Source organism: Adiantum capillus-veneris, chromosome 25 (assembly GCF_014529385.1).
Source record: "Adiantum capillus-veneris isolate H3 chromosome 25, ASM1452938v2, whole genome shotgun sequence".
Lineage (NCBI taxonomy): Eukaryota > Viridiplantae > Streptophyta > Polypodiopsida > Polypodiales > Pteridaceae > Adiantum > Adiantum capillus-veneris.
Window position 1 is genome coordinate 806314 of NC_140955.1, and position 23003 is coordinate 829316.

Here is a 23003-nt window from a genome sequence, read left to right on the forward strand (position 1 = left end):
TGGCTCTGTCTAAATTGCTTCAATAAGAGGAGATAGAGTTTAGAGTTGTTGAATTTGTGATGTGGATCGGCATTCTTTGTGCTTTAACATTCTCAACTTTGTTTCCTCCTTTGTGTGTGCTTGAATGGCTTTAGCAATCTGCTTCTGTTCTATTGCTTGATGAATCTTTTTTAGCATTTTAGTGGTTATTGATAGATGTTATTTCTTTGACCTGCAACCACTAATCCAGTTAGGCATCTCCTCTTCCTCTAGTGTTTCAAGTTCTATGGAACCACTCAATGATATGTCGCTAATCACAAATGGGTCATTACCTCTCTTTTGAAACTTTTTGGAGTGTTGTTTTAAGGTGTAGGCTAAAAAATAATCCCCCTTTTGGAACACCTTGTTGATCACGTGTTGATCGTGGAAGTCCTTCATGTTCCATTTTTGTGAATAGATGGTAGAAACTACTTTGATATGCAATTCATCTAGCTTTCTAGTTGTTTGATCCTACAGAAAATTCATGTCATGTCCACTCCAAGTTCTTGTCTACTAAAAGTGTAGGAATTAAGAATTTTATTGGTAGTATGACATTAATCCCAAAGACCGTATTAAAAGGTGTTGTTCCAATTGTAGTTTTGTATGCAATCCAATATGCCCATAGAGCTCAATGTAGCTTTTGTTCCCAATCTGCTCTTGATTCATCCACTATTTTGGTGAGCATTATGCATAGAATTTTGTTTGTGCTCTCCACTTGTTTGTTTGCTTGAGAGGTGATATGGTTTGCTATGAATCACCATGAATTCTTTCAACAAGAATCCAATCATGTCATTTAGGAAGTGAGTCCCTTGGTCATTCACTAACTCAATCGGTAGCCCACATCTTATGAAGATGTTTTCATACAAGAACTGTGCTATTGTTCATGCATCATTTCTTTGCACCGCTTTGGCTTCTACCCACTTGGTCAAATAATCTGTGGCCGCTATGATATATTGAGCATGAGTCCTATATGCAAGAGGTGTGATAGGTCCGACAAAGTCTATTCCCCATTTGCTGAAATCCCTTGCTCCCATCATAGGTCGTAATGATAAAAAATGTCCGCCTGCCTATGTGGCATGAGCTTGCTCAAGGATTGGTATGTACTCTCTTTTTGTGGCACATATTCATAGGTTATTATCATCTCCTTACTTGTAGAGGTGGTTCTCAATTATCATGTAGCTTTCAACTTCAGTCTGAATTGAGTTTTTTTTAAATCTACTCATCTTTTCTAGCAAGACACCTTTTTCCAAGTAATCCACAATGTATTTACTCCACTTGGATGATGCAACTGCTATTCTAAATAGAGTTGCATATTCTATAGGTGCCTTGATTGCACAAACGTCACATGAACTAATATAGTAAAGAAAACTTCGTTCCATATTAGGCTAGTACACTCCAAGTCTCATCAATCACTAAAGTGTTTGCATTTTTCCATTGTGTATCCCCATTGTTTTGTTACCAGATACATGTGGTACTGATGTGTGTGAACATCCTTAGGGCCACCAAGGCATTTTTTCCCTCACTAGGAGGTTTTTTCCCTCGTGCATTGTTTATACACCCATCATTCTAGGGCTATCTATCTTTCTATTGCACACACTCTCTATTTTGTGCCTTGAGTACCCTTCGTCTTCTCCACGTTGTGTGTGTTTTCTTGCAACCCTAATTCCAACAATTGGTATCAGAGTAGGTTGCATCCTCCCGGGCTTAGTCACCAGCAACTCCAGCACACGCATGCTCACTTTCTTGGATTTCAGTGGCTTTGGCAAAAGCAGTGTCCAAGTCCACTACAAGTGAGGACCGCTTTTCAAATTTTTGCTCCACCTCTCTCTTGGTATGCACTTGATGGCAAGGCTTCAAGGCTTCACAGAGGAGGAGGGACCTCTTGCATGAAAACCACAAAAAAAAATATATGTATATTTTGTACATAGCTATGGTTTTGACACATTTGGATCTCAAAAATAAGAAGAGGTAGGAACAAACCCTATGAAAACAAAGAAAAAAATCATTGGATGTTGATTCTACCTAACGGTCACTATCTGATAGTCACTACAGGTGATGAATGAGAGTCAATAGTGAAAGAGAGGAGAATCTTATGCATTATTGAGTTGAAGTCAACAAATGTTATCAAATTCAAGCCTTGTGGACACAAGGCTTGAACATGGAGTCAAGAGGGGACCATCTAGAGACTTTTGGAACAGAAAAGGTAGACACATATTTTTGTGGGATTTTTCTCTATTTTTTTCATTCTGAATTGGAAAAGGTTTCCAACAGCAAAGTTGTAGGCATTGAGTTGTTCATTATACCCCTATTTTTTATATAATTTTTGCAGCTACAATTTGGGAGATATGGCCAAAGAGGTGGAGCCTATCTCTCCACATGAGAAGAAGTCGTGATTATCCAGCTCCACACACATAATTTCCTCTAGGTTTCTCACCATTATTGCTCTATTTTCTCTTATTTTATCACGATTCTCTCAAATATTATAAGGAAGCTCTTGGACTCAAGCTATGGAAGGTAGCATGGAGACAAAGCTCGCCATGATGAAGGTGATTAGGAGTAAATTGGTCAAAAGCAGGGCATAGGAAGCTCTCTCTTTGGGGGAATGCCTTTAACTGAATTTACTTTGTGATAACTCCTCTTGCTCATAATCTCTTTCCTAATCACTCCCTTGGCCTATAAAAGGAGGCCTCCTCTTTTGTAAACGGACACCCGACACACACACACACACACACACACACACTCACTAGCCCATATGTACACTATCCCATACCCACATACACACCCTTGACCTATAAAAGGAGGCCTCCTCTTTTGTAAACGGACACCCTACACACACACACACACACACTACCCCAGATGTACACTATCCCATACCCACATACACACCCTTGTGCTACATGCTAGTAGCATGAACCCTAATCACATAATCACAACACCGTCACCATTACCATGCACAAAATGCGCACCTCTCCACACACTTGTAATGAAGAATTGAAGACACAATTTCAAGAAGAAGAATGATGGCGACACTCATGATATTCATCGCCATCAACTCCCATCCCTCCACTATGCTTCATACGGTCTTGTCCCCTTCTCATCTTCTTTCCCTATGATACCTATCGTATTCATCTTTTGCAAGCAATCAACACACTCCATCTTGGTGCCATGCCTTGTGTCGTTTGGGATACACTTCATTGTGATTATGGTTTATGCTTTTTCTTTCCATGTTGCTTATGTTAAGGTGTGCGAGTTTTCCACCATACACACACTCTCTCTCCCTCTCATATTCATATCATCTTGCTACTTGAATTTTAAGGTGTGTGGATTCGCCACCTCTGGTATGAGAAATGAGCCTACTTACATGTCTCCCTTACCTCATTGTCTTCCTTACTACATGCACTAGTAGCAAACCCATTCTCACTCACTCACCATTCCTCTCATCTTATTTTCCGACCACCCCATCCCACACTTGGGCGTGGATCTTGAAATTGTTTTCCATGGCATGTTTGATTGTGTATATGTATGCATCCTAAGCTGCATATCTTGCTAGGTGGTGCCCCCTTTGTGTACCTCCCATGATGAGTCCATTGTGCATAGTCTTGGTGCAGAGGCCACCAGATCTGTTTTGCACTTCCACCTCTCATTGAAGAAGAGGAGACTATCGAAGCACTCAAGGACTTCATCGAAGTGCTACTGTCAGGTTTTAGTGTCTTCAATGTCCAAGAGGTAAGCTCCTCATCTTGCATTGCTCATGCTAATTGCAAATCAAGAGCATCAAGAGGGAGGGCTACAAAATATCATCACTGCTATCAGCTAAAGCATTATGTCAATGAGTTCCGACAGGGGAGGTGAAGAAATAAAAATGAGTTTTGCTTTTGAGAATCGTATGAGCACTCTCACATCAGTCAAATTCTGCGTAGCACCAGTGTTTTCTCTCCAACGGTCAGACAAGAGTTGTTAACTACATCAACCACAAAGTCCAAGCCACAAAGCCTAAAGCATTTGGTGGAAGAAAGTGGATCTACGCTCTCTCTAGGCCTAGAGAGTTCAAGTCAAGTACGACCACCCAAGCGTCACCGCCGCATGCAAAATGGAAAGCCGATTGAGGTAAACACTGCTCGCCCAACCTGTTTTGAGCCCAATATGGAGGATTATGTGGACCTTAACAAGAGGTAGAGTCTTGAAGGTGTCACCTTGTCAATACTTAAGGTATACAACTCTTGTGGTCAAAGCCTTGCCCTACACCCAACATGGATAATAAAAATAGGCCAGAAGTCTTTCCTTTCCGTTTCTTGCAACACATGCATGTAAATGTGTACATTGATAGGAAGATATTTTTCCAGCAAAAGATTGTTTTCCTATTCGGAGAAGAGATGCTTGATGAAATCCTTAGATCCCCACATTCCATCATCTTGCCCATTCTTGATTACTACCACTCTTTTGATGTAAGCATCTTTATTCTATTCTAGCCTTTGCTCTTCTTAGCTCCTACTCAAGTTTTCCACCCATGTATAAACCTGTATAAATCACTAAGTCATTTCAAAAAAGTATATATATAATTTTCTGCTCGTTGATTTACTACCATGACAAGTATCTCTTTTCCCACATTCAGTGGGGCAAGAAGGGAAAAGACATCGCCACTAATTTTCTGGATAACTTTGACATCGCTTGTGTGGTTTCCAACAAGGATGACGATGCCTCAGGGCTATGAATCTTTCCTCTACTAATGAAAGTAGAGGCCAAGTCTAGGTACAATGCTTTGCCCCAAGATACCAAGGATGCATGGGACTTACTACTTGTTGCCTTTTTGAAGAGGTTTGGTGGAGGCACAACCTCAGCAAACTTATGGAAGAGCTGTTGATAGAGTTAAAGCAGGGAGGTCTACTAGAGTATGCCACTTATGAATCCACGTTTTTGGATTTGTGGGAGAGATGGGCTGCCTCACTTGAGGAAGGTGAAGGAGCACCTAATTTCCTGAAGAAAGACCGTTTCATTGCTGCTTGTGGTTGCCGCTTAAAGAGAAGGTGAAGGGGAGATTCCCTACAATGTATGAGTTGACAGTAGAAGTAGCCCGTCTTAAAGACAAGAAGATGCACATGTAAGCAAGAGTCAACGAGTCAGAGAAATCAAGCTTAGTTCAACTAACCCCAGTGACTTCAACAACCGCTCAAAAAACCGAACGACAAGAGGCAGCAGAAGAGCAGCAAGACTTGTTGGGTGCATCACTACTCAGCTTGAGAATCTATCTGTTCATTTGTTGCAACAAAGGCATGCACACAACCGCAATCAAGAGCAAGGGAGAGGACAACAAAGGCAAAACCAAGAATACCATTGCTACAATTGTGGGGAGGATGGCCATGGTATGTATTATTACCCACACCGAAGGAGGACAAATTTCAACAGAGGAGCCAGACAAAACTAGGTTTCACCATCGAGGGCACCACAACAAGCACCACCCATGCAAATCCTTCAACCACCCATTCAAACATATCCACCACCACCACCACCACAACCTCTCATTCCACCCTTACCCCTACCACCAATCAACAACCAGACAGTAAGTGTCATCTCAGTCTTCAAGGTAAGGGAAAAGAGAAAGTGGAAGAGGATATCAAGGGAGTGGCGAAACGTAAGACCAAGGTTAAAGGAGTAGATGCCATGGAGGTAAAGCGTGATGGGCATGGTGAATCTTCCCAAAAGGAAGAAAAGATGAAAACTAAAGGGGAATCTAGCAAAAATCCGTCCAAGTCACGACGTAAAATTGACATTAGATTTCTTTTTGGGTGAATGTTCTAAACCATGTGATTTGGTTCAAGATGTTTCTGTGCAGGGCCCAAAAATCATTTGGCTTCAGTTACTCCACCTAGCATCTAGGGTGAGGAGACAATGGACAAATATGGTTAGCACGAGACAAAAAAAGGAAAAGATAGCTGGAGTTATCTCTGGGAGGAATCTAGATGACATACTACCAGTGATAGATGCTCACATCAAACGGTAGCACATCTCCAATATCTACATCAATGGTGGCACACAAATATGCATCATGAGTGAAACAATGATGCACCATTCACCATGCCGAGCCAAAATGGCAAATAATGTAAAAGTTCAATGTGTTGGTGTTATAAATGCAGTTAGGATAAAGGCGTTGAACACCGAGGTAGAAGTGGACATTTTTGTCATGCCACACAAGGGGGAGGGCTATCCTATCATCCTAGGGAGGCCTTGGCTTATGGCTATGAGAGCTAAGCAAGACGAGGACACCTGCATAATCCAAATGAAGGATGCAAAAGGGAAGCCAATACTTTTATGACATGAAGACAGGTCGGCAACGCGACATGGATCTAGAAACCTATGGGGATGAGTTTTCTAGTAGTGACTCTTCAACCACTTCAGAGGAGGAGTCAACAGTGACTGAGGAAAGCGACAATAGCATTGAGGTGATGGGGGTCATTCTCAAGGACCCTAAGAGGATGGAGCAACCTGATGCATTATCATCAAACCAAGGGGAGACACCAGGTATACAACCTCTAGTAGAAGCAAGTAAGCTACATTGAATGCTCTCTAGTGAGTTGTGTGGGAAGGAGTGTGAAGATTATATTTTGATGCTAAATAATTTTACCATATTTTTCATTGATGAATATGATAAAATCACTGGCATCACAGTAGTTCAGCATCACATTAAGCTCAAGGAGGGGAAGTGAACTTGTAGTGTAGAAGCTCAGGCGGCTAGGAGTAATTCAACAAGATGCCCTGCTCAAAGAGGTGAGGATATTGCTAGAAGCACGTTTCATCTATTATGTTGAACACTCAGAGTGGGTTTCTCTGGTAGTCAAACCAAAGAAGAATGGTAAGTGGAGGGTTTGTGTTGATTACAAGCCCCTTAATGCAGCCACAAAGAGGGACCATTTTCCTCTTCCTTTCCAAGATGAAATTCTCAATGGGGTAGCAGGACATGAGCGTTACACGATATGTGATGGCTACTCAGGCTACTTCCAAATTAGCATCACTGAAGAAGATCAAAAGAAGACAACCTTTATCACACCATGGGGATGTTTTGCTTACAGAGTTATGCCTTTTGGTCTCACTAATGCTCCGGCCACTTTTCAATGCTATGTGACATTTGTTTCTTATCCATTGTTCGGAAAATTATTCCGTGTTTTTATTGATGACTTTTGTATCTATAGCTCCCTCTTTCTTTATATGGAGAAAGTTTATGAAGGTCTAGCTAGGCTGCAAGCTTTGGGTGGCCAACTCAATGTGGAGAAATGCCACATTGGTGAAAGCAAGGTTTCTCTTCTTAGCCATGTGATCTCTGCCAAGGGCATTGAAGCTTTGAGTAGGTTCATTCACTTACTCTCTCAAGTGGTTCTCCCTTTACAACAAGTTACCCATCAAGAGATCTTCACTTGGAGTGAAGAAAATGAACAACAGTTCAATGAGGTAAAATCAATTCTAGCCTCACTTCCCACCATTGCACCTCCAAAGTGGGATGAGCCGTTTTATGTTAACCCTAGTGTGAGCAATGACACACTTGAGACGGTATTGATGCAAAAGGATCCTCAAACTTCTTTCATACGTCCTATCTATCTCTAGTCGCATGATGACTCCATTAGAAAACGGATGCAGGGCAGTGGAGCTCATGGTGCTTGCATTAATGTTTGCTACCACCGAATTTCGCTCTTATTTATTGTCTAGATCATTCATAATATTAACAATGGAATAGAGTATTTCCTTATGTAATGCAGCACATGAATGTTTCTTCTAGGATTTCCAAATGGCTCACAAGGTTGCAAGAGTTTGACTACACAATGCAAATGGAGAGCTCCACAAGAGCTAGTCTAGGAGGCATTATCACCCATTGCCACTATGAAAAGAAGCTGAAAATCAAGACCAGTGACAAGAAAGTAACACCTGTGTTGGAATTCCCTAAGATAGCGAGGGCTCACTCTCTTTTGTTTGATGGATCTTGTAAGAGGACATTGGACAAAGCTGCAGCGGGCATTGTCATCTTCAACGAACAAAGGGAAAAGGTATTCTCCATTGGGCATCTCTTGGATTTCCACTCCAACAATGAGGCAGAATATACAGCCTTAACTCTTGGGTTAGAGTGGTGTGTGACACAAGGCATTTAGTGATGCCATGCTTTTAATAAAATAAATACAAGGAACTTGGGCTTGTAAAAATTATAGCTTGCTAGGCCATTTGTGCAAGGTTAAAGAACTTTTAGGGAAGTTTCAAGTTCTACAATTACATCATGTCCCTCGAGCACAAAATCAAGAAGCAGATGCTCTAGCTAGAGAGAAGCTACAAGATGTTCCAGTGGTGGGTGCTATCAAATTGAAGCTGCCTCTCTTCCAAGGTTGCAATGATATGCCTGACATCATGAGTTTCTTGGACACATGAGAGTTTCCTAAAAGATCTTACTAAGGGCCAAAAGTAGTGTCTTGTGTGCAAGGAAACAAAATACCACCTTATCAATGATGACCTCTACTGCAAGGGTAAGGATCAAATTCTTAGACATGTACCTCTCTCTAGACAAATCAAAGAAATAATTTCAAGTTTCCATGATGGTGTTTGTGGAGGGCACTTTGCACTTGACATCACCAATAGAAAGGTTCTACAAGCGAGGTTTGTGTGGTCTAGTTTACAGAGAGATGTGCATCACTGGTGCAAAACATGCAAAGAGTGTCAGAAGGCTGGGGATAGGAGGCTCACAAATGAGCCACACAAACTCCTATAATCTCTCATGGATCATTCAAGAAATGGGGAATTGATGCCAATGGGTCTTTACCAAGGAGCCAATCAAGTAAATTGTATATCATCATGAGTGTGGACTACCTGACCAGGTGGGCTGAAGCAGTTGCTACCAATCGGATTACAACTAAGGAAGTGGCTAAGTTTGTAATTGAAAACATTTGTTTCCGTTTTGACACTCTTCTTGAAATAATTTTTGACAAGGGACCACGTTTAGAAAAGGCCTAGTAGGAGGGTTGATGGAGAAGCTGGGTATCTCACGACGACACTCAACTCCCTACTACCCACAATGCAATGGTTTGGTGGAGACGGTAAATAGTATGATCTGCAAGATCGTCACTAAACATGTAAAAAATCACAAAAGTGATTGGGACAAGCATCTTATGGCTACACTTTGGGCTTATCACACTTCATTTCGCACATCCCTTGGGTTCACGCCATATCACTTGGTGTATGGTAGGCCATTTTACCCATTGAAGTACAATTGGCTAGTCGTAGGGTGCCAGCTAGGCAGATGGAACACCCTAATGCTCATCATCACAACCTCAATCTTGATCTAGAGAGGCTTTGACTAGACAAAGAAGATGTTATCAACTATTATACAGCACAGGCAAAGCAACATCAACTTACCTTCATCAAGGGACTTAGGGCAAAAGGTCTCAAGAAAGGTATGTTGGTCCTAAGGTATGATAACAGGTTTGACACTAGGAAGGATAAAAAGTTTTCACCCAGATGGGAGGGGCCATTTGTCATTAGAAAGCGTTACAACAATGCCAATTACCGGTTGATGGATGCAGATGGTAGGCTCCACAAAACATGTGTCAATGGATGGAGGATGAAGAAGTATTTTTTGAGGTTTGATCAAGCACCTATGATGGAAATCCTTGAGGAGGAAGACTCCTCCAACTCAACTCAAGAAGAATCAAGTACAGAGCTAGATACATAAATGCCTCTAGTTTCAGAGGGAGGGCGTATGAGGGCCGCTTTTCAAATTTTTGTTCCACCTCTCTCTTGGTATGCACTTGATGGCAAGGCTTCAAGGCTTTGCATAGGAGGAGGGACCTGATGCATGAAAATCATAAAAGTAATCTATGTATATTTTGTACCTAGCTATGGTTTTGACACATTTGGATCTCAAAAATAAGGAGAGGCAAGAACAAACCCTATGAAACCAAAAAATATCACTGGATGTTGATTCTACCTAACAGTCACTACCTTGCGGTCACTACAGGTGAAGAATAAGAGTCAATATTTAAAGGGAGGAGAATCTTATGCATTATTGAGTTAGAGTCAACAAAATGTTATCAAATTCAAGCATAATTCACTTGTGGACACAAGGCTTGCACATGGAGTCAAGAGGGGACCACCTGGAAGACTTTTGGAAGGGAAAAGACGGACGCATATTTTTTTGGGATTTTTCTCTATTTTTTTCATTCCAAATTGGAAAAAGTTTTCAACAGCAAAGTTGTAGGCGTTGAGCTATTCATTCTACCCCTATTTTTTATATAATTTTTGCAGCTATGGTTTGGGAGATATGGCCAAAATGGTGGAGCCTATTTGTCCACATGGAAAGAAGTCATGATTATCCAACTCTATACACACAATTTCTTATTGGTTTCTTTATTTCTCTTATTTTATTAATGATTCTCTCAAATATTATAAGGAAGCTCTTGGACTCAAGCTATGGAAGGTAGCATGGAGACAAAGCTCGCCATGATGAAGGCGATTATGAGGAAATTGGTCAATAAGCAGGGCACATGGAGCTCTCTTATTGGGGGAATGTCTCTAACTGAGTTTACTTTGTGATAACTCCTCTTGCTCATAATCTCTTTCCTAATCACTCTCTTGGACTATAAAAGGAGGCCTCCTCTTTTGTAAACGGACACACTACACACACACACATAGCATGAACCCTAATCACATAATCACAACACCATCACCATCACCATGCACAAATTGAGCACCATATCTCCACACACTTGTAATGAAGGATTGAAGACACAATTTCAAGAAGAGGAATGATGGCTACACTCATGATATTCGTCACCATCAACTCCCATCCCTACATTATGCTTCATACGGTCCTGTCCCCTTCTCATCTTCTTTCCCTATGCTACCTATTGTATTCATCTTTTGCAAGCAATCAACACACTCCATCTTGGTTCCATGCCTTGTGTCGTTTGGGATACACTTCATTGTGAGTATAGTTTATGCTTGCTCTTTCCATTTTGCTTATGTTAAGGTGTACGAGTTCGCCACTATACACACACTCTCTCCATTAGGAAAAGTTTGGACTCAAAAATGGGCCTTGTAAGAAATGTTGATGTGGCATAGCTTTCAAAAAGTGGGGATCGGTAAATTTTTTTACAAATAAGATCCAAACTTGTCGGAGGTTGGATATTTAGAATCTACTCTTCAAATGCTATCTATTGATATATAGCATGCATGTATTGGACATTGCCTTCATGTAGATCTAGAAAAAGGTGATTTTAGATTACCGTAACGGTAACAAAACCTGGCTGATTGAAGAAAAATGGCATAACTTTCATAGAAGTCATCCAAACTTTTCGGACCTTGGCTCTTTAGAATCCATTTTTCAAGAACTTTCCAATGATAGGTCATATCATGGGGTTCTAAGCAATATTTAGAGGGGTCTACCGGGTTGCTTTCTTTTGTACAACTTTGATGATGTGGCACTCTTAAAAGGCCCAAAAATGAGTTCAAAATTTTCCTAATGCTCCTCATACTCATATCATCTTGCTACTTGCATCTTAAGGTGTGTGGAGTCGCCACCTCTTGTATGAGAAGTGAACATACTTGCATGTCTCCCTTACCTCATTATCTCATGTCTCAATTTTTGTATGAAATATTAAAACCTCTAAGATCTTCTTTTGGCAGTTAGGAACACAAATATTGTACATGTCTTTTGTATTCAAAAAGAAACAAGGGACAATGATTCATATAAAAATTATTCTATTAGTAGGTACATCCTCTACTATTTTTGCCACTCTCATGATTATTTTACCTGTCATGCGGCAACAAGTTCACTTTTTGCTTAACTCAAACTGGGCATAACTAAGCCTGGCATGAAAATTGCCTTTACATTGTCTACAAAAAGTTTGGGCAAAAGAAACATGGGGGTGATTGGGTTGTTATGACATGGACATGAGACTACATGCAAACAATTTATCAACACATGGCTTGCCTACACACTTTCTAAACACTTGCCTAATGAAGCATTATCATTGGACACTACTTCCATTGAGTGTATACACGGGAGGACAACCTCAAGCCATCTACACTTCCTGCCCGCTAGACATGTCAGACAATGTTTTGAATACCATTCTCTTTCAGTCTATGGCCACCTCCTTTTACAAACATCCATCCTTTGCACTTGCACTCTGTCTCAAGGAAACAACTCGCATGTCAAACAAATGTAGACTGAAGCTACAAGGTTGTAGCACGTAGTATGCTAGGAAATCAACTTGGTGCAAGGCTGCATTTCGCCATTTGGTGAGTCAGTGACTTGCATGTGGGAGAGAGATGGTCTCTTGTTGCATGGAAACAATCTACTCTTCCTTCCTTAATATGGAAACTTCATCCTTGTTGACTGTCAGGGAGATCACACCCCATAAGGGCACTTGAAGCATAATGAAGTTGATGAAGATAGAGCACATCTAGACAAGGTGCAGGTGCAGTTAAAGTGCATTAATGATGGAGAAGGGTATTAAATGATAACAAATAATGCAAGGAAGGAACATGGACATTAAAGAAAAAGCCACCATGGCAAGAACTAGCAGCCAGTGGCAATAACAAAACGATTGAGTAGAGAGATATTTTTTGGTAGGCACAAGAGGTGGGTTGCTTAGGCAACAAAGAGGAGAAAGTAGCCACTGGCAGTGGATATTGGTTTGCACTAGTTGACCAAACAACATGGAAACTTGGCTCGCTTTGGCAAGGTGGGCCACAACCAATGGAAGACTTGAAGATGCTCATGATTTGAAGTGCAAAGTGGAGGTGCAACTCGTTTGGAGCACAAATTCGATGTGTAACTGCTAATGCTGGCAAGGTCCAGTGATGCGGAGAGATGAGATATTATCTCAAGGATGTAAACAATATATACTCATGCAATAGGGAGCATGGTTGTAAAACGACAATGTACAGAGACCAGAATCAAACGCCACACCCTCATGATTGGACATAGATGAGTTGTATAAAAAAAGCTCCCAAAAACAGTCTGCGATGGCACGGAATGATTTTGAGGCTTTTAGGTGCCAAGTCACGCCTAGTATTTTGAAGCTCTAGAAGTGCCACAATCTCATGAATACGATTGTAGAACGACAATGTAAAGAGAACAAAATCCAACACCATACTCTCATGATTGGATTAGTTGTATAGTAAAAGCTTTCAAAAGCAATCCACACCGCCGCAAACTACTTTTGAAGCTTTTAGATGCCAAGGCACACCTAGTAGACACATTCTCACCATCACGGTTGTAGAACAACAACGTAAAGAGACCATTTCTTTTTATCCAATTCAACTTCTCTTTCAAAGTCGTAATTGAAGCTTCTCGATTACTTTCAATTCCGAATAGGTTCACCTTCTCGTCCGTATCTTCAAATATACTCAAGATTAGCTAATGCTTGAATTTAGCTATTGAACATACCCGTTCTTGATCGTCCTGAAGTGGAAACTAGAAGCCGGTTGCCAATGAGTTGCCGATTGGCCCACAATTGATGCCCAAGCAAAATTTCTTTTGCAAATTCGATCAATTAGTTTTGGAATTGCCACAAATCCTTGAATCTTTGAATTGCAAGGTTGATGAATTGCAATTGAAATTTTGTCGATTAGAGGGACTCCTTCTTAGAACAGAAATCTGGTGCCGATTAATCCTCGAACCTGACGCTCTGATACCACTGTTACGAGACTGCTAACAAGCACCGCAAGGCACACCAATTCAAAGAAGGTGATCATGTTTTACTTCGCATCGAAAAACGAAGGATCAAAAGTGTTGATACTAATGTCTTTGTTACGCTTGCTCCTCGTTTTTATGGACCTTTCAAAATTTCAGCTGTCATTAACGATGTTTCTTTTCGTTTAGACCTACCTGCACATTGGCACATTCACAATGCCTTTCACATTAGTCTTTTACGCCCATTCCGAGGACCCCTACCTACACACCACATTTATGAAGACCCACCTTCACTTGTAGACCAAGAAGAGCAACTCATCCCTGACAAAATAGTTGACCATGAGACCACAACTACACGCATTGGAATGGTTTATAACCGTTATCTTTTGACTTTCAAAGGCCACCCTAGAGAGGATGCCAAATGGATGCCTGAAAAGTGTTTTCGCAACTTTCCCGACCTTCTCCACACTTTCCATCACTCACGGTCTAGTTGATTTCTCTATTGAGCAACTGAGGACAGTTGCTATCCCTGGTGGGAGGGATGTTACAAGACTGGGCACCCTCCTGTTGTAGTGGTTAGCTGCAATTGGGATAGCTGGGCGTAATGGTTAATTATGTGCTGTCTATTTATTTTACTAATTGAGTTGATGATGATTTTGTAGAGTGGAATGCGGGGAGTTGATGAAGAGGCGACGGGAACTACTCTTGGCCACTTTATATTTGCACAGTATCTTAGGACATCATTTCAATAAGCCACTATGGCTCTGTAAATAGTTGTAGTGGAACTCCCCTTATGGGTCATGCAAGAACTAATGAGCTTCACTCATTTGCAAAAGTAAAGTGGTTGTAAAAGAGGGGCCTCAATTTTTGGCACCTTAAACTCAAAATAATATATTAAATACCAACTCCACAAGAGAGGTGCCGTGGAGTTTGGGGCTAGATTTAGGCCTTTCTCTTGCAGATTCTCTTCTCTACTCTCTTAAGCTATGGTTAATTTGCTGTGTACTCTCTAATCTAGTCTACATCTCTTACATCCCCTTACAAGCTTGTCTATGTCAATTCTATGTTTACTGTGTGTGTGTGTGTGTGTCATAGTCTAGGTGAGTGTGTGTGCTTGGAAATTGGAAGAAGAGGTGGACAGTTTGATGGTGATGGCTTGAAAGCTTGTGTTGAATATTATAAGCGGTCGATCTCCCCCCTCTTCTCCCAACAACTGATGTGTGGGGCACTTTGGTGTAGAGGCCACACTAGTCCTAAGCATAGGGTTGGCCATAGTAGGTCTAGAGGAATCTGCAACCCAAAGGTTCTGTGCCATCACGATCTGTTCTAGTGTGAACTGGGTCAAAAAGGAGCGCATCTGCTCGGATGACATGCCGGCCGGAGTGACATGAAAAATAAAAATAGGAGAGTATATATCATGTCATCATCCATGGCTACAGATACACAAATAATACCCACAAAATACGTTAGTTTACAGAAGAAACGCTTAATCAATACAAATAACAAATAAACGAAGCTACAACACAAATGAATGAATCTAAAGTGTATTGTAGACTAATAAAAAGAGTTTTACAAAAGAGTTCCTAGCAAAAGTCATTAGTTAATCTCTCATCTTCTATGAGATCTGATGCACCAAAGATGTCTATCTCAATCTGTACTTCTGTATCTTCGTCATCAAACTCTACTTCTTCATCGCTCTACACATCAACTTCAGTATTTGGCACCTCAAATCTAGGTTCAGGCATATACTCATCACTGATCTCCAGCTCAAAATCCAAACTTATATCATCCGTCGGCCCTCCACTTTGTTCATTAATCACCTCTTTGACCTCAATGTCCAATCCTTCACACACTTGCTGGCTACGTGGAGCAACTTGAAGAACATAGAGCCGGCGCGGTTTAGACATATCATTTTCATTATCTTCTCTTCATAGTGGATCTAGTGTGAACACGACTTGTTCACAATGCATCGAAAGTACGAATGTATCCCACGCATCTATCCACATCCGCCTAGAGTTCACTTGAATCAATCCACTCTTGTCTTTGCGTACAGTTGCATTAGGGCCGTTGGTAATAACTTTGAACCACTTGACGTCAAAGATAAAAATATATAAAGCTAATCTTCAAGATGTCTTGGATGTAGCCAAAGTATTCAAGTTGGCTAGCTTCTGTGTTCTCATCCCTGGCACTACTCTTGCTTTCTTGGACAAAGCTTGTCCTAACACCATCAAAAGTGACCCTTTGTTCATCTATCCGTTGCACTCTGAAGTGTTTCCCATGCGACAAAGCTCCATATTTGTGATACTGCAGCCACAAAATTGAAACAGACTAAAACGTTATAATAGTAATGTGATCTTGTGGAGCTCAAAACATAAATTGTGAAAATATACATGCAATCGCAACCCCTTGACATCTCCTCTTCCTCTTCAATAATCAACACTCCATTCCTCTTTACCTTTGAGATTCTCGCATCTAACTACCGCCCAGTTGGAAAGTCGGGCAATTTTTGAAGATGATCTAGAAAAGGAAGGTTTCTAGTGGCACGGTTGCGCTTGAATTGTAGGCGATCTATCAAAGCGTTGTTGCTTTTCCCCTTCGTATCTCTCTAGTCACTCTTGCATGATGTCTGAGTTGAGAAGGCAAAATCTCATAACCTTTTCTCGCATTGTGATGTCCATCTTCCTAATGATGCCTTGTCCCTGCGGCTCATCCCTTGTCACCTTCACGTTGAACTTAGTAGTCCACATTCGGGGCATCTCTAGATCAATTGAGCCCAAAAATTCACTGATGATGACAAGAGACTCTTGTACAAGCCATCCTTCGGCCATGCTACCCTCGAGGCAAGCTCTTTGACGAACAAACCCATTTAAACTCTTTATAAATCTCTCCAAGAATAATATCCACTTATTGTGGAGTACCCCATTAAGTGAAACTTCATCGACCACAAGCAGAAGTACATGCATTTGGATGGTAAGAATGTTTGTTGGAAAGTACTTCTCCACCATGTACACTGCTTCAATAGCATTTAAGCGTGTTGCATCGATGTTGTCTTCTCTTATCTCTTTTGAGCTGATCCAGCGTACCAACTCACTGATTTTGTAGATTGTTCTTCTAATGTCATCTGCCAAACAATCCTTTATGAAAATTGGTAAGATAATCTGTAAAAATTTGTGCCAATCGTGGGACTTAAGACCACTAAAATTGTCATCTCTCGTAAAAGCCGTTTTCAAACATCGCATGCACCCAGTGGGAGTCTTGAATGAAGCTATAGTCTTCTTCACTTGTTGCTCTTCTGCACGACTCAAAACCCATGGACCTTTTGGTATAGCAAACTTTCCATTGGGTTTAAGTCGAGGCCACATCTCTGGCATTCGACCCACAGCCTGCAGGTCATCTCTTTGGGCCTTGCTCTCCCTTTTTCCAGTGATGGTTTTCCATATGATCTCCCCCATATTCTTGAAGATGTGCATTGGGTCGAGCAGATGATTAATCAGCAGGTCACTCCAGTACGGGAGTTCATGGAAAATAGAACGTCTTTTAATTCCAGGTGGCATGAAATCTCCCCTCTCCAGCCACATGTTTTTTCCAATCGCTCACTTTCAGTAGATGCATCATGTTTGCATATGTTTGGTCCACGTAGCTCATGTCCTTCAGGAAAAAATATACCATGCTCCTTGTAAACTGTCTTTCTCAAATACTAAGAGCGGCGGAAGCCAAGTCAAGGATCACATTTTGGACATGCATGATTGACCGAGTAAGTCAAGCCTGAAAATTCACAAAATGAAATATAAAAGTGTTGACATAGCCAGGAATAACATGTGTGTGAGGGTTTCAAAGGCACTTACCTGAACATTCACCGAAGCCTGGCCAATTGTGCATAGTCTACATGAGAATGCCTTGCACATGTACATTCCATCGTCCGATTGGTTGGGACATATCAACCATATCAATTCCTATCCACAAGATTTGGAGCTCTTCTATAAGTGGTGCCAGATACATGTCCATGTTCTTTGCTTTGTACTTTCCTGGGACGATCAGTGACAACAACAGATGGCCCTTCTTGATAGCTAGCCATGGTCAAAGATTATAATTAACCAGAAAAATAGGCCACGTGCTCCATGACAAACTCCATAATCCGAATGGGTTTATAGACCAAAGCGAATACATCAAGGCTCATTCTTAAATGTAGTCCAACTTTACTCTATGTGCTTCTATGCACGAGAGTAAGCAGGTACCCGTATCACATCTATCGATCTAGTATTTGAGTGCCATGTCATAAAAGCGGCTATAGACTTGTACCTAAAAGTGCTCTTTATTCTTGGAATGATAGGAAAGTGTTGAAGGACCTTTGAAAGGATAAATTTTCCTTGTGTGTCCTCTCTATACTTGTTTGATCCACAATTGGGACACTGTTCCAAATTTGCATACTCATTGCAAAAAAGTATACAATCATTAGGACATGCATGTATTTTGTGATAATCAAAGCCCAAATTAGTAACAAGCTTCTTAGTGGCTGGACGGGTAAGGGACATGTGATTCCCTTCTGGCAAGATTTGCTCGTTGAGCAACCTATTGTTACATGAACAAGTCAGCCCCTTGATCACTATAATTTGCACTTTATCATGCTTAGGATACAATGTATTTACCTGAAAAGCTCTGTAATGGAGGCGTCACATCATCCGTAGACAGACTGCAAATTTAGCATTGCCAAAGGGGTACGAAGAATTGAGATTTTCGCACCATTGTAAAGCAGCATGCGTGCAAGGGTTTGCATCATCTCGCCCTCTTTATCGTTGCTATCATGCCGCCGATATGGACGGGATGGCTTAGGTTGGTTGGCAGTATTGCCTTGAATATTGTAGTCTTCTATGTTTTCAATGATGGGATCCATGTCAAAGAATGCGTCTAACATCTGCTCCATCTCTACTTCTTGAAATGTCACATCAGGTATTGGTTGAGAGGACTCAGTCGATGGCTGTCCATTTGAAAATTGTCTTCTCTGGGATGAAGTTGGAGCAATATCTACTTGCGGATTTTGATCTATTGTCTCAGGACCATGAGATCAATAACGCAAGTCTTGTAGTTGCTCTATCAGAAAGAGACCGTGATTGCATATGTGCAGGTCACAAATTTTTCATTTTTGAAAGATCTGATGCTTGCAATGCGCACAAGGATACGCCATCCTATCTTCCATACTTTATCTACCAATGATGCAACAAATAATTAAAACACTCTTGTTATAACTACAGAGTTTTACCAAACACCGAGCAAAGTTTTCTGAGCGAGTCTGTTAATTGGTGAGCCTCCTATGTAATACCATAATGCTTTTACACTTCCCATCAGCCTATGTAAACATTTTGTTGGTAAGTTCACATAAGACCTCCCTCTAAGTCCCAGCCTCTTGCAACATTTGTAGTTCATGACGTCTTACCTTTGGAAGATTGTGAGCTACAATTAGTCCTACACATCGTTAACAAAAAATTGAGATGTTTGCTAGATTTTGGGCTTAATTTCGATTAAGAAAACATTCAAATTTTACAAGTGTTAGTGTAAAAGTCATCTAATGCTTTAAATTTAACCTTAAATTGGGAGGATTTCAAACAGTATTTATAAAAGCTGGTGGTCTACCTTATTTTTAATGGCCTCAATTGAGAAATCCCGGGTCCACTTGAGCTTGCCCTTGAGAAAAGTGCTAAAACTGTACGAGTTTTAGTGTAAAAACGAGAAAATGCTTCAAATTTTGACTTAAAACTTGGAGCTTTTCAAGAGTGTCTTTTCTATATCAATGGGGAACGTGCCTTCTTTTGACCCTACAATTTTGAAGTATGCCCATTTTCACATTGGTTCATTTTTTCTTTTGGAAAAATTCTAGAACTGACGCGCTCTGCTAGAGTGAGAGCACGTGATAGAGAGAGACAGAGAGAGAGGGAGGGAGAAAGGGAGTCTGTGTGTGATAATTTCAACATGACTCGAAAAAAGCTAGGTCTAGTTTATCCAAAGCCTCCTCAAGCGTGCTTGAGGGGGGGGGGGGGGGGGGGGGGGGGGGGGGTGGAGGGAGGATCTCAAAAATAAGGGAGAAGGTTAGTGAAACCTTCTCAAAATTTTCCCCAAAGACTTTAACCGTGTTCACTTCAGTTGCAAAAGGAAAAGAATAAGCTCTATTTACCTTGAGCATGCTTATCTATCTACATATATATATATATATATATATATATATATAAAAGAAGAGTGCAAGACTCAACGAGACTCCATATTCAAATGTTTTTTCAAAGTAATTGTCCAATGGCAAGAGGCTCCACAAATTAGAATGCTTTAGAATCCTTCAATTTAGATAACATACACTATGTGTGTGCATGTGTGTTTTCTCATGTGCCTCGAGAGGTGTTCACAAGATGCAGTGGCAACAAATCTGCACACTAACAACTTCGACAGAACATGAGGCGATGTCCCCCTCACAAAAAAAACAACTTTTCCAAGTTCCATCCTCTAATTTGAATAAACCTGCTTGTGTCAAGGTGTGTGGCTTTACTTCTATTAGTTTTCGTCCTCGAACCTTAATTCAAAAACGTTCTTTTATGCTAGGCGTATTGAGTTACTACCGCCCCTGTGTGAATAGGAGAGTAGAATGTAGTGTTCGAGAAAATTCTACCTCAGCTTAGCCTGATAATAGAGAAGGAGAAAATCCACTTGAAAAGTTTCAAAAAATAGAGTTAAATTGCAAAAAATATAGGTTAAGTTTACTCTATGGATCTACCCGAACACTGGTGGAATGCAAGGATAGGGAACCTCGTCTGAAACTGGCTCTCCTTGGACTCAGCTTTGGCGGCCTCCACATGCGTTGCCAACTTTCCAACACACCCGTGTTGTAGCTCATCTTCCCTAGTGATTTGTATTCGGCAGCGTTTCTATTGCGACACATGGCTGCCATCTAAATTGCCTTCAAGGGTGCACGCTGGCGTGTGTGTGTGTGGAGGGGAGAGAGAGAGAGAGAGAGAGAGAGAGAGAGAGAGAGAGAGAGAGAGAGAGAGAGAGAGAGACTCTCATCCCCGATGGTTTGTATTCGGCAGCGTTTCTATTGTAACACCTACCTGCCATCTAACTGCCTTCAACGGTGCACGTCGATGTGTGGTGCTATAGAGAGAGAGAGAGAGAGAGAGAGAGAGAGAGAGAGAGTCTCACGGCGGTTTGTGTATTCGGCAACATTTATGCCGCAACACCTGGTTGCCATCTAAATTGCATTCAAGAATGCACGTCGGCGTGCAGCGGTAGAGAGAGAGAAAGAACGGAGGGGGCGGCATTGGGCAAGCAGAAGCAGAAGAAATGGATCAAGGGAAATCAAAAGGAGAAGGTCCACAATATTATGGTTTTGTTTGATGAGATTACTTATGATAAGCTTCTTTTTGAGGTTCCGAAGTACAAATTAATTATCCCATCCATCCTCTCAGATTGACTAAGGATGAATGGGTCACTTTTTTGCAAAGCTATTAGGGACTTGATGGCCATAGGCACCATATTTACGCTTGTAGTTGCTGTTCAGTGTTCAAGAAAAATCATTTTTTGAAACATACAAGATTCCTTTCCTTGAATTTGCCAAGAGATTTTAGAAAATTAGGTTATCTTTTTGGGTTTTTGCACTATCTTTCTCTATTTTCAGGCCGAATTTCTCCTTGTCCTCTTGCTCTCAACCGGCATTTTTGAATTTGAAAATGGCACAATATTAAGGTGAGACACATTTTTCCGAATCAACGAGGAGAGTTGAACTCAAGACCTTTTATTCAAGAGGGAAATGGCATAACCAATCTATCACACTTGGGTGATTGAAATGCTAAAAAGAAGAGAATTTTAATGTCGTAGGAAACTATCCCAAAAGACCTTAAGACGAGGAGAGCGATTCTGCATTGAACTGCCATAAACTCTGTGTGTGTGTGTGTGTGAGAGAGAGAGAGAGAGAGAGAGAGAGAGGAGAGAGAGAGAGAGAGAGAGAGAGAGAGAGAGAGAGAGAGAAGAGAACCTGCCCTTGAACTGCCGTAAAGAGCGTGCGCCGGTGCACGGTCCTAGAGAGAGAGAGAGAGAGCACGTGATGGAGATTAAGTCTTGCTGACAACGGCGGTGCAGTGCAGGTTGTAGATCAGCCCACGCCATCTCATTTGCCCTTTTCCCTTTTGACTTTTGTAGGACGTACGGTCCTTTGCTTCTCTTGAGTCTTCCTGCGCAATGAATGGATGATGTTCGGTGGTTGCCTGTGATCAAGGTAAGAATACCAATTACATTGGCCTTATGATGAATGGACATCATTAATTGTGAGGCTTATAAGCTTTACTTGATATGCTCTGTAACAGGTTGGGGAGAATTTAATAATGTCCTTGAATGATATCATTACATGGGTTTTGAATCCGAACCTGTATTGACATGGTGTAGGTCAGGCGGATGGCCAGACAATTTGCAAAGCCGAGATCACAGGATTTGGAAGAAAAAGATGGGGTGAAGCTGCCAAGCTACAGAGTGAACATTATCAATGGAGATGATTTTGATGAGAAGTCTAGGTACCCGGACCCAGATTGTATGATCAGAGCCTACAGTCAGGCAGATGTATCACTCAATTTGCTTCGGTCTTTCGCAACTGGTGGCTATGCTGCCATGCAAAGAGTGACCCACTGGAACCTTGATTTCACCTCTCACACTAGTGAGCAAGGCAGCAGGTCATTACCTAAAATCTCAATCACTGTTGCTGCATTTCTATTACCTATATTTTGAGCTCATCAGCAAAATGTTCCCCCCCCCTCTCTCTCTCTCTCTCTCTCTCTCTCTCTCTCTCTCTCTCTCTCTCTCTCTCTCTCTCTCTCTCTCTCTCTCTCTCTCTCTCTCTCTCTCTCTCTCTCTCTCTCTCTCTCTCTCTCTCTCTCTCTCTCTCTCTCTCTCTCTCTCTCTCTCTCAATCTGTATCTGTTTGCAGGTACCGGGAACTGCCAAAGCGGGTGGACGAGGCCCTGGGCTTCATGGGGGCGGTCGGCGGGCTAACGCTAGACCACCCGCTCATGACCAGCACTGACTTCTGGATGTAGCACGAGTGCTTGCTGCTGCCCTTTGAGTAGGCACTAACACGACTGGACTCCACGACGTGTCGCTGCTACGATTGCTCTTGCCACCTTCACTTGCTTTTTCAAGTCTGACTCTCTGAGGACCTCCCGTTCGATAGTTCGCCGCCTGCAGCCAACGAGTATGATTCAGATTGGTAGAGTAGATACGCTGATGGATCTCATTAATCTGGCATCAAACATGAGGGTCTGATAAAAAAAAAAGCATATGCAGCTTATTTACCA

General features: G+C 41.5%; 1 pseudogene; it reads left to right on the top strand.

The window, feature by feature from the left end:
- The first annotated feature begins 22111 nt into the window (after nucleotides 1–22111).
- LOC147424306 (phospho-2-dehydro-3-deoxyheptonate aldolase 1, chloroplastic-like) lies at nucleotides 22112–22853 on the top strand (annotated as a pseudogene).
- The last annotated feature ends 150 nt before the right edge of the window (nucleotides 22854–23003 follow it).